This window comes from Elephas maximus, chromosome 8 (assembly GCF_024166365.1).
Source record: "Elephas maximus indicus isolate mEleMax1 chromosome 8, mEleMax1 primary haplotype, whole genome shotgun sequence".
Taxonomy (NCBI): Eukaryota; Metazoa; Chordata; class Mammalia; order Proboscidea; family Elephantidae; genus Elephas; species Elephas maximus.
Genome location: NC_064826.1, coordinates 36,726,345 through 36,739,609, shown reverse-complemented (window position 1 = coordinate 36,739,609; position 13,265 = coordinate 36,726,345). Strand labels below are relative to the sequence as shown.

The 13,265-nt window shown below is 37.6% G+C and overlaps 1 protein-coding gene across 7 annotated transcripts in view; it reads right to left on the bottom strand.

Annotated features, from left to right (window-relative positions):
* The window catches only part of GPR85 (G protein-coupled receptor 85), a 40,267-nt gene that overhangs the window by 14,834 nt on the left and 12,168 nt on the right, over positions 1-13,265 (bottom strand). The window contains exon 5 of one of the 7 annotated variants that reach the window (XR_007518472.1): positions 7,453-7,505. The exons of the other annotated variants lie outside the window; for them this stretch is intronic. The gene's annotated coding sequence lies outside the window, so the exon portion shown is untranslated. Of the gene's footprint in view, positions 1-7,452; positions 7,506-13,265 lie in introns of those variants that run through there. 7 annotated transcript variants of the gene reach the window in all.

Below are 13,265 nucleotides of genomic sequence, written 5' to 3'. Positions count from 1 at the left end.
GAGAAGTGGGAAAAATCTGCAATTATCCATCCATTCATTATTTATTTAAATTGTTCTTTATCCGTTCAACAAATATTCATTGACTCTATGCCAGGTGCTATGCCGGGTTTTAGGGATTGTGGATAAGGGAAGAGACAGGGTCTCAGCCTCCAGCAGGGGACTCTATCTGGTGGTGATAAGGGCTAGGGCCATGTGCTGAGGTGCCTGGGACTTGGAGGAGTCAAACAAAAGGCAAGTGAAAGAAGTAAAAGGCCAACTCATCTAAATGCAGTTATTCCACAAATATTTATTAAACATTCATTGTGTGCTAAGAACTCTTGTTGGCACAGAAGAAAAGCAATGAAAAAGACAATTCCCTAGGTCACGGAACTTACATTCTAGTAGAAAGCTTCCCTTATAGTCATCTGATTGATGAGTGTCAGTAGGAAGCTAGAATAGGGGATGGCGATAGAGATTTTATGAGATAGATTGACAAAGGGGAGAAAGAATAAGAAAGCAAGACCAATGTCCAGAGAATTCAGGGGGAAGAGCAAGATTAGGTAGTAAATGATGAGCTCAGCTTAGTACATGTTGGGTTTGAGGTATCCAAGAGACATCAAAAGATAATTCTTCAGTATAGTACAATGGTTCTGGATGCAGATTGCTTTGGCCCAATAGTGACACCCCCATTTATAAGCTGTATTAGCTTGGGCAGATTACTTTTTTATACCTAGGACTTTTTTTCTGTACAATGGGGATAATGGTGTTGTGTGCTGCTGAGTCAATTCTGACTCATAATAACCCTATATGATGAGGTAGAACTGTTTTCCTAGACTGTAATCTTTAGTGGAGCAGATTGCCAGGTCTTTGCTTCTGCAAGCCATTGGATGGGTTCAAACTGCTGACCTTTTGTTTAGCAGTGCCAACCTTATAGGTTGTTGTGATGATTAAATGAGACAATATATGTTAAGTGCTTAGAACTGTGCTTGCACATTTAAGTCCTAAATTTGTTGTTAAGAGCTGTTGAGTAGGTGCCGACTCATAGTGACCCTATGTACAGCAGAACAAAACACTGCCCAGTTCGGCGCCATCCTCACAATTGTTGCTGTTTAAGCCAATCGTTGCAGCCACTGTGATGATCCAACTCGTTGAGGGTCTTCCTTTTTTTTCACTGACTCTCTACCAAGCATGATGTCCTTCTCTAGAGACTGATCCCTCCTGATAACATGTCCAAAATATGTGAGATGAAGTCTCCCCATCTTTGTTTCTAATGAGCATCCTGGCTGTACTTTTTCTGAGACAGATTTGTTCATTCTTCTGGCAGTCCATGATATTCAATATTCTTCTCCGGCACCATAATTCAAAGGCATCAGTTTTTCAGTCTTCCGTATTCATTGTCCAGCTTTCACATGCATATGAGGTGATTGAAAACACCACAGCTTGGGTCAGGTGCACCTTACTCCTTCTTTACTTTTTAACACTTTTAAGAGGTCTTTTGCTGCAGATTTACCCAATACAATGCATCATTTGATTTCTTGACTGCTGCTTCCATAGGCATTAATTGTGGACCCAAGTAAAATGAAATCCTTGACAACCTCAAACTTTTCTTCCTTTATCATGATGTTGTCTGTTGGTTCAGTTGTGAGGATTTTTGTTTTCTTTATGGTGAGGTGTCTTTGATCTTCATTAGTAAGTTCTTCAAGTACTCTTCACTTTGAGCAAGCAAAGTTGTGTCACCTGTATATCGCAGGTTGTTAATGAGTCTTCCTCCAATTCTGACGTCACATTCTTCTTCATGTAGTCCAGCTTTTTAGACTTAAGCTGAGAATACAGATTGAATAAGTTTGGTGAAAAAATACAACCCTGATGCACACCTTCCCTGATTTTAAACCACTCAGTATTCCCTTGTTCTGTTCAAACAACTGGCTCCTAGTCTATATATAGGTTCCTCATGAGTACAATGAAGTATTCTGGAATTCTCATTCTTTGAAATGTTATCAATAATTTGTTATGCTCCACACAGTCGAAAGCCTTTGCATGGTCAATAAAACACTGGTAAACATCTTTCTTGTATTCTCTGTTTTTAGCCAGGATCCATCTGACATCAGCAATGATAGCCCTTGTTCCACATCCTCTTCTGAATCCAGTTTGAATTTTTTTCAGTTCCCTGTCAATGTACTGCTGCAATCATTCTTGAATTATTTTCAGTATAATTTTACTTGTGTGTGATATCAATGATATTGCTCCATAATTTCCTCATTCCTTTAGATCTCCTTTCTTTGGAATGGGCAAGAATATGGATCTCTTCTAGTTGGTTGGCCAGGTAGTTGTCTTCCATTTGTTGAAACGTATCAATTGGTTTTTTAACAATTCCTGGAGCCTTGTTTTTTTGCCAATGTCTTCAGTGCAGCTAGGATTTTTTTCCTTCAAAACCATTGATTTTTGATCATGTGCTACCTCCTGAAATGGTTGAATGTCAACCAATTCTTTTTGGTACAATGACTCTGTGTATTTCTTCCATCTTCTTTTGATGCTTCCTGAGTTATTCAAGTTTTTGCCCGTAGAATCCTTCAATATTGCCACTTAAGGCATATGTTTTTTCTTCAGTTCTTCCAGCTTGATAAATGCTGACCTTGTTCTTCCTCTTTGGTTTTCTAACTCCAGATCTTTGGATATTTAATTATAATACTTTACTTTGTCTTCTCCATCCACCCTTTGAAACCTTCTGTTCAGATCTTTTACTTCATTCTTTCTTCAGTTTGCTTTTCCTACTCTACATTCAAGAACAAGTTTCAGAGTCTCTTCTGACATCCATTTTGGTCTTTTTGTTCTTTTCTGTCTTTTTAATGACCTTTTGCTTTATTCATGTATGTTGTTCTTGATGTCATCCCACAACTGGTCTGGTCTTTAGTCCTTAGCATTCAACGTGTCAAATCTATTCTTGAGATGGTCTCCAAATTCAGGAGAATATACTTAAGGTCTCACTTTGGATCTTATGGAATTGTTTTAATTTTTTTCAGCTTTGACTTGAACTTGCACATGAGAAATTGATGGCCTGTTCTATACTTGGCCCCGGTCTTTATACTGACTGATGATATTGAGATTCTTCACTGTCTCTTTCCACAGATGTAGTCGATTTGATTCCTATGTATTCCATTTGGTGAGGTCCACGTGTATAGTCACCATTTGTGTTGTTGAAAAAAGTTATTTCCAGTGAATAAATCATTGATTTTGCAAAATTCTATCACGTGCCATTTCTATCACCAAGGCCATATTTTCCAAGTACCAATTCTAAATAAGTATCATTTATTGTTATATCTGGAGCCCTGATGGCATAGTGGTTAAAAGCTTCATTGCTAACCAGAGGGTTGGGGGTTCAAATCTACCAGTTGCTCCTCGGAAAAGCCATGGGGCAGTTCTACTCTATCCTATCGGGTTGCTATGAGTTGGAATCGACTGTACGGCAACGGATTTGGTTTCAGTTTATTGTTGTATCTAAAGTTAGAGTTGTATGTTTGGGAATCATACTGATACATTTGTATGAGTTGCGCACCACACAAGTGTGCCACGTCTAAAGGGTTCCATTAACATCACAGACATTGTAGATTTGTATCGGCAGATAGAAGCAAGAAAGGAGTATCTGTTTCTAGTTTGTTCAAAGGTGCTGAAATAGCTAATAGTGACCCTAATTCAAATGGCTATTGATGCTGTCTATATGGTATGAGATCTCCCAAGGAGAGTTTCAAGAGAGAGGAGTGGATGGGTTAGGACAGCACTTTAACAATCCATAACCACGTTTAAGACAGAAGAACAGGAACTTGCATAGGAGACTGAGAGAGACAGGCTAGAGGAGTAGGAGGGAAATCAGATGCACATGGTATTGTGGAAGCCAAGGAAAGAAAGTGTAACAAGGATAGAGTGGTAAACTGTGCCAATGGTGCTGAGAAGTCAGGCAACCTAAGGACAAAGGTGTGTCATTGGATTTAGTAACCACCATAGCATTGGTAACCCTGGAAACAGAATTGGTAGAGGAAGCCAGACTGCCATGGATGGAGGAGTGAATAGAAGATAAAGATGTTTGATTGTGAAGGGATGAGAGGGCATGGTAGCTGGAGGGAGATGTAGGATTAAGGCAAAAGCGTCATGAACATATCTAAATACTGAACAAAAGAAGTCACCAGAGAGGGAAAAGCTAAAGTTCTAGGAGTGGATAATCAATGGAACCAGTTCTCTAGGAAGTTTGCGAGAAGATGAGATGGGATGTAGGAACTCCTCAAATCTCCGATGTTATACATGTACAATTTACCAGTGTTCTTCTAGAAGCTATCCCTCTTGAGGGCAGGGATTTCAGGCCAAGAAAGTGAAGAAATTATTTTGGGGGTAAGAATCACATGGCCCACAAAATAACACACCATGGGTGGCCAGCCAACCAGTATGTGTACAGGTAGCCTTAACTAGTAGTTGTCCATATTAAAAGTCAGCCTTTTCACTGGAATGTTTTTGTTCTCTATGACTGGATCAATGACATTCCTTTTTCACTACAGATGATTTGATTTTAAGCTGCAAATCCCTTGCAAGCTGTAATTATATCTGAGTTATCTAACTTTTCTTGTTCTTTCATTGCACACTTAGTTTCCACCACTATTTGGTTCCTATAACCATAATTCAGAAAATAACTGGCTTCCACTTCCCAAGTCCCAATAGGATATAAATCTGGATGTTCACATGCCCCCTCCATCCAATTTGTTATTTCAGTCATTCTCTTTCTTGTAAGTCACCTTAAAAATATCAAAATGACATGGTAAATTGTCTTTCTTCCTAACATAAAAAATATTTTCTCATTATTATTTATAGCTTGTATGATTTTGGGACATGTGAATGTATGTATGTGTATCTAAATTTGTTTAAAGTTCTTTTCCACACAGTGAGGGCTTCCTGTTGTAAGATAGACCCCCTACACACAGTTAGGGGGTCATTTGGGTACTATTTATGGAAGTAGGGTTTATGGTTATTATATGGGTCCATTTTCCTTGAATCTAGCTGAAAGAAATAGTGTAGTGTATATAAATTAAAATTTCATCATGACAATCTTGGTTAGATCAAAAGAGCACAGTTGAAACAGTGGAAGAAACTGACTGAGTGTCAGAGCGGAAAGAATTTTCCTGTGGTCACTTTAAGAATGATGAAACTAAGGTCAAGAAAGATTGAATAATTGGTTGGCCCTTCAGTATGTTGGTGGCAGTATCAGAATTAGAATTTCAGCCTTCAAACTTCTGGAATTATTTTTGGTATATTATGGTACTTAGAAAGGTGCATTATAAATTGTGACAGTATAATAAATTTAAGAGTGAAAAATATAAATAATGTGTATACATATGGCTTTGGCCAGATAATACCTATGAATTAGCTGACACTTTTCCTCATAGAAATTGTTTGCTTTATGTTAGTAACAAAGCCAAGGTGACTTGTGAATGGATAACATATAGATTAACATATAGAAACTGGAAGAAAACAATGTTTTCTGAGAAGGCTTTCTGGATGGTCAATAAAAAAATGACAGCCAACCGAACCCTTTCTGCTCCTTCTGAAATTTCACTTCACCCAATGGCTTTCTAATTCCTTTTACGTCACTGAAACAATGTGATGTGCTATAATAAGAAGTCAATCTGTTGTGATATTATCGTCTAGGAATATTCATAGACTCATAAGCTTTGACACGATTAGGTCTGTCTTTTTCAGAGCCTTTCAGACTCCATTTTCCTATTAACGCATCCTTACATGGTATTTACGCCTTAGAAAAGCCTTTTTATTTCCATAGACTTCAAACAGCTGTTTGTATTATTCATCCCACAGTGCCATTTATTTCATCAAAAAGAATCATGATTTTGTTTTATATACGCTCTTCTATGTCTTTGGTTGGTGTGTGAGACTGAGTCATTGGGTTCGAAAGGTTAGTGTGGGGCAGGCAGCCTTGGTTTTGTGGCTCCCAATTTGCCCTTCTGTGTCATCCATTCACACATGACTTTATTTAAATCCAGTAGGCTTGAAAATTTTAATTTTATGGTACATCCCCTACAAAGGGAAAAAAAAAATTTTTCTTTTTTGGAAGCACCTAACAATTTCAAGTCCATATGACGATGACAACAAAGAAAGAGAACTAGGAAATTGCATTTTTCATTTGCCTTCTTTTAAAGTGAATGCGGGGGCGGGGGGGATAAAATGAATGCAAGGTAGTTGGATCTGAATTTCTCAAAAACAATGCACATGAAAAGTTCTGAAATAATATAGAAGTTCAACATGAAAGCAATATAAATTTGTGCAAAATAGAGGTATGCATTTTTTTTTTTTTAAAGCAAATCAATAGAGAAATGCTTACATTGGTCATGGCCACTCAAAACAATTATTTGAATTTCTTAACTCAAAAAACATTTCCTGTTATTGATGATGTGTTCGGCATTGATATAATGGAGTCAGGCTGGACTTAGACTTTAGCCCTTTTGTGAAAAGATGGCAGGTGAATTGTGGGGTGTAGAAGTAGAGCTAACCCTAGAGAAATAACAGATGTTTGCAAATCTCTTCTGCTTTCCAAAGAGCTCAGTTTGTTCCTCATCTTACCCTCCACTTCACTGTCTGCTTTTTAAAATTTCAAAAATTAAAACTCAACTGTAGAAGAAGACTAAAGTACCAGAGGGTCAGCTTAAGTCCTCTCAAGTCCATAGTGTTGTACCATAGTACTGCCAGTGACTGTCTCAAGAAGCCATTCCAGTCTCATGCCTGTTCCTATCATAGGCTGGTCCAGCATTTCCTTTATTTATGAAAAAGGTTGCTTCAGGGTAAATATTACAAAGCTAAAAAAAAATTCCATGCTGTCCTTCATTTTTTGGCACCTTTCTTTGCAATTTAAAAACCAATGCCAATCAAATCAAAAATAATTCATTTCCTTCCTTTTAAGTATAAAATATACTAAATTACACAGCCATAATAGATGAGTACTCTTGCTATGCTGCTGAAACTTGACTTTTACCAGGAAGCTTGGGAGCTGACCAGCAAAATGACTTCACTGTCATTACACAAAACCATGCACCACCCTGTTGTGAACCTCTGTAAGCTTAGACGCTAATGGTCCCTTTCCCCCTGCCGTGCCTGTTATCTGTGAAATGCAGTTTTATGATATAACTAATCTTTTACTGAAGTTAAAATGCCCAGAATTCAATTATGTTTGGTAGGATGGAGCATTTGGTTCCCTGATTTGGGAAACCAGCTATTTCAGGTATGGGATTTTTTTTTCCCTTTAAGTCATTAAAATCTAAAAGTAAGGGTGAGAACATTAACTATGTCAGTGCCTTTTAAATGATAAGATTTTTGGAGATGACTGAATCAACTTTGCAGGTTGATAAAATATACATAATAGTTCTTCCATGTTTATAAAAACAGTGCTATAGGCAACAGATATTGTGTTTGTGAATTACTTACCATTGTATCATTGCACTAAATACAGGAGAACATAGTAGGTGGTGCATTAATATCTGTTGAGTGAATAAATGAGTGAATTCTCTTGAAAAGTGATTTAAAATAATGAAACAATCTTCTTTATGATCCCTCCTTAAGAAACAAACCACGAGCCAAATTCAGTTTTGCATATTTTATGACCTAGAGAAAGATATTACTTTCAATCTTCTGGGCTAATAAAATAAGGTTATAATTATTTGTCCATGACCCTTATAATTATTCAACTCTCAGGAGAACCTTTGAACTGAAGGTTTTAGTAAAAAAAAAAAATTAGCTATAGAATTTGGCTTATTTAGACAAATCAATTTTTTTTTGTTTCTCTTTTTTAAAAAAATAATTGTGAAATCATCCTATAGTAGGACAATAAATCCAGCCATTTAGTTTTATTTACCACTGATAAATACCCAGTGTTCACTTCTGTGACAATCTAATGAGACTGCAAATCTTTCTTATGCCTATGTCCACTGACACCCAAATCATCCCCATTTATTTTGATTTAAAATAGCTATGCTTATGAAAATAATAATTTAATAAAATAATAAGTGCCTTCATATACCAAACTCAACAGCACAACTGTTGTTAACAGTCTATAACCTATTTGAAATGAAACAAAATTACCCCAAAGTATCCTTGAATATAGGTTAAAAATTCAGTTGCTCTTACAAGTTAATATACTTAGTACATAGAAAAGGGAATATAAAATTATAGACTCATATTCTTTTTTTTTAGGCTCAAATTCTTAATGATGTTTAAGAGGGATTTTTAACCACTACATTCAAACCATCTGATGAAAATTGGGTTACTCTATAATACATTTTATAAATGTATTTTAGTTATTGGGGAAAGTATGCCAAAGTTAAAACAGTGTTTGTTTATACTCGATAGGTCTAATTCTTGTTTTTGATCTTGTCCTTAGTGTTGTAAAATGCATTAGTGTACTTAAAAAAAAAAATTTCCCTACAGCTTAAAAAAAAAAAAAACAGCTTAAGTGACTTCTAAATGTGACATTTTGAAGTTGTGATGAGTAGTGTACTAAATAGACTCTATTTTAGATCCTTATAGAAGCATTGATTAAGAGCTCTCCTTGAGAAATACAGTGTACCTCACCTGAGAATATCGTCCAATGTGAAGAGGCATGATGACAAAAGTGAAGAGTGCTCCCAAACAAAATTAAATTTTCAAAATTTTGAAAATTTAGCTTCAATGTTGCTTAGCAAGTTCAAAACTTGCTGCTTGTAGAATTTTAATAAAACATCACACAGCTCCTCTTTGATTACATGGGCCTTTGTCTGAAACTGGTCACAAAGGAACCAAGTGAGAAAGTGTGAAAACATCAAAGTTCATCACCACTAAAATTCATTTCCCATTAAAGATTAATAGCGTCTCCATTTCCAAAGGAGAGGGCGAGATTATCCAGACGCTGATTACAGATTCTCCCTATTTCTGTATCTTTTTTCTCTTTTAACTATTTTGGAAATTGTATTTGAGTTAACACCTCAACTGGAATGAGGGCAAAGAGAGTGCTAGTAAAAATTTTTAATAGATAATCAAAACCCACCACTATCGAGTTGATTCTGACTGTAGCAACCCTATTAAACAGAATAGAACTGCCCCATAGGGTTTCCAAGGCTGGAAATCTTTATGGAAGCAGACTGCCACATCTTTCTCCCACAGAGCAGCTGGTGGGTTTGAACTGCTGACCTTTTGGTTAGCAGCCCAGCGCTTTAACCACTGTGCCACCAGGGCTCCTTTTAGTAGATAATAAACTGCTTCATAAACATTTTTCAGCCTTCGAAACCCTACAGGACAGCTCTATGCTGTCCTACAGGGTCGCTATGAGTTGGAATCAACTGGATGGCAACGGGTTTGGGTTTTTTTGGCTTAAGCTAGGGTAGGGAGCCCTGGGGGCTCATTGGTTAAGCACTCAGCTACTAACTGAAAAGTTGGCAGTTTGAACTCACCAGCTGCTCCACGGGAGAAAAGACTTGGATCTGCTCCTGTAAAGACTACAGCCTAGGAAACCCTGTGCAACAGTTCTACTCTGTCCCTTTTGGGTCGCTATGAGTAGAAATTGACTCAACGGCACACACAACAAAGCTAGGGTACTTTGTCAGAGTAGAAAATAGGTAGAAGACAAGGCCTCTGAGCTCTCTTATTAGAGAAATCTAGAGCAATTAAAGAACACCATCATATCATGTAAAACCACACGCAGGCTACACATAACCTAGGTGTGCAGAGAACTAAGAAATTAGTGCAGGTTAAAGTAATCAAAGGGGAAACTTGAGCGGGCTGTGTAGATTGAGTTGGAGTGATAGGCTGGGAAAGAGAGAGAAATATGTGCCTATGTGCTGAGGGGAAGAGTGTGTATGTGTGTGTGTGTTTATGGGGTGGTGAGAAGGGATGGAGAATAGGAAAAAATGAAAGAAGAATCTGGGTAGATGAGAAGAGAGCTCTATTATAGAACGTCTTTAATCATGGGTTTTGAATTTGACCCCATGTAGATAATAGCCATTGAAAATTCTTGAACAGTGGCATCAGTTTCTAAAGCACTTAAAAAATTGGCCCCATCCTTTATTTTATTACCTCCAAACTTCCAAACTTTTCTACTCATGAAGGGGTTTTTTTTTTTTTTTTTCCTATTGCCATTGGTTCCCATCATTGAGCAACCTTACTATTCTCTCTCATTTCTTCTGTAGCTTCTCTTTGGTAATTGCATACATGTAGCTTCTCTTTGGTAATTGCATACATTGCAAACATCCTAGTTTCTGCTGCTAATGTTGAAGTGTATTCATCTATATTTTTTTTACTGTATTTCACCATAGAGAAGTATCTATAGCAGGAAGTTGGGCTTGCAATTTCCTTTAAATGTCCCTACTGCTCATCATGATGAACATTCTATAATTAATGACGATTATCAATATAAGTAGAGTTTTAGTTGGTTGAAAATAGAATGGTTATATATTTATGAGAATCTATTCTGTCATGTACATACAGTTTAAATTGGTTTTAAAATTATAACAGAGAGCAAATCTTCTGCAGCAAGACTTAATACAGTAGAAAATGTGTTTCTTTTTCCTAATTTTTTCTTCCTGAAAATGACAGTTTTTCATGCCCGTAATGGAAATACAAAGCACTGGAGCTCTGGCACTGCAGAAAATGCTCAAGACCTTCCAGGCATAACAAATAATAGCACCACAGAGAAGAACACAGGTTCTTTCGCATCGGAAAACTGAGTGGCACCATATCTAAAAACATTGGTGTAGTAATTTTATCGAATCCCTAATGCACTGTGGGTAAATCGGGACCATGTAAAAATGGAAACATTTGTTTCCTTGAACTGTGAATACTGGGATGCATGAATATTTTCCTGTGCTACCTACCAGGTTCTTTATTAGTAGCTAAAAAGTTACTACCAAGCTAAGAATATTTTATCTAGTTCCTTCTTTTAAAATATAGCAAGTCACAAATACCTAAAGTATTTGAAGACTCAAAATATTAAAAAAAAAAAAAAAAGGCTTGTTATGATTAAATCTTGCTGTTTCTGTAAATCAGAAATTGTAAATAAAGAACACACCATTCAGGATAGCCATTTAAATCCAAGCCTTGGATATGACTAAAAACACAGGAATAGGAGAACGCTTTTGCTCTTAGTTGAATTTGAAAGCCAATGTTTTCATTCATGAAAGATGGAGCAAAGGCAGCTACAAAAAGGAAACTAGAATTATGTTCATTTTATGCCTTTAAAACTACAGCCTAAGTCAATATCAGATTTAACTGAAGTATTGATTATGCAGCCAGTGCAACTCCCTGTACACAGTAGGTGCTTATAAAGTATCCGTTCAAAGATGGATCATTCTATAATTGCAGACTATGGAGGTACTGAAATATCTCCCTAAATTTTATGTTTCATAGATTTGAAAGAGTAACTTGAAACAGGTTTGATGCCCTCTAAAAGAAATCCATGAATTATTTATAACAGAGGATAGAACATAAAAAGGAATAAAAATGCACAAATATCCATAATTTGGCCATTTGAAATGGAAACAGAGCATCAAGTCTGTCTGATTAAAATTAAAAGTGCTATAATGAAGTTAGCACATGAATAAGCCAGAAACCCAGTGAAAGACTATTTTAATGTGCTGTAGGTATTCTCCAGTGTTGATGTCAACAAGCTAGGATCAGCTTGGGCCTACAACTTTTTAGGTAGGAACCTAGTTAGTTGAAATATTATGCATAGGTGGCTCTCAGTGGACCAATATCAGCTGTGGGGAGCTAAATTGGTTAGGGTCAACCATGTCATTAATGTCCTGGGGACATCAGTGACCCAGATGAATAAACTATAGATTTTTCCAAGCCAAAAGGAAATTTAAGAGGTCAACCCCTGCATTTTAAGTTGAGGGAACTGAGGTGCAAAGAGGTCACGTGAGTTGGTCTTGCCCTGCAGTTTGTCAGCAGCCCAGCTCTTGATTCCCAGACTGCACAGGAAGAAGTAAAGCCAGAATGCTCCTTGGAAGCAAGGATGGCGAGACTTCGTCTCACATACTTTGGACATGTTGTCAGGAGGGATCAGTCCCTGGAGAAGGACATCATGCTTGGTAAAGTAGAGGGTCAACAAAAAAGAGGAAGACCTTCAATGAGATGGATTGACGCAGTGGCTACAACGGGCTCGAGCATAGCAACAATTGTGAGGATGGTGCAGAACTGGGCGGTGTTTCTTTCTGTTGTGCATAGGGTCGCCATGAGTCGGAAATGACTCGATGGCACCTAACAACAACAACAACAACAAATGTTGCCTGAGCCACAGACACTGTCCAGCTGAAGTAGGGGAATGACATCAGCTATCACTTTGGAAGATGGATACCAAAACAACCCACTACTATTGAGTTGACTCTGACTCACAGTTAGCCTGTAGGACAGAGTAGAACCGCCCCAAAGGGTTTCCAAGGCTGTAAATCTTTGCAGAAGCAGACTGCCACATCTTTCTTCTGCAGAGCAGCTGGTGGGTTCGAACTGCTGACTTTTCACATAGCAGCTGAGTGCCTTAACCACTGCACCACCAGGACTCCTACCTCGCTACCATTACTGATAAAGTAAGAGGTCAAATACAAAGAATGAAGCCCACCTGGGATGAAAGCTGGGAGGTTCAAATGGGCAAAACAACAGCTTAAAAAACACAGGGAAGGATGGTCAGGTGTTAGAAAAGCGTGGGGACTTTGTAGATGCGTAAAGACCAAGCAAGCAGGCCGCATGAGGTAAATCTGTCACTCTGTTCTCCACTGACCATGCCCTTTATCTGTAGTTATGAACGCCAGACTTACAGAAGGGTATGGAGAGATTTCAGGGTAGGGGAAATAAGTGTAACTGGTTGGGACATGAACTGAGTATGCTGATTCTGGAAGGTGGACCTTAAAAGGGAGACTTGATGACAGACTGTTCGAAAGGATTTTAAGCAGCCTATGATTTTTTTTTTTTTTTTAATGATGATCATCCATCTTTAAACTGCATTTTACATAGAATGTGACAAAACTGATTTAGGACTGAAGAATATAAGCCAGATGTAGGTAAAACTCTCCACATGGTGTGAGTTTCTGTTATTCACTTTTAAAATTTGAGCAGTGTCTTTCTAAGTAAAAAAAAGTCAGATGCAGCCTCGTATGGAGCCTCTGTGGTAATAGGGTCCTGTGTGAAAGCAGGGAGAGGCATTAGGTAATCTATTATTATTCTCAGTGGGAAAAGGGGGACGTGATAGTAAGGTGGAGCTGCATGCTGAAGGCTTG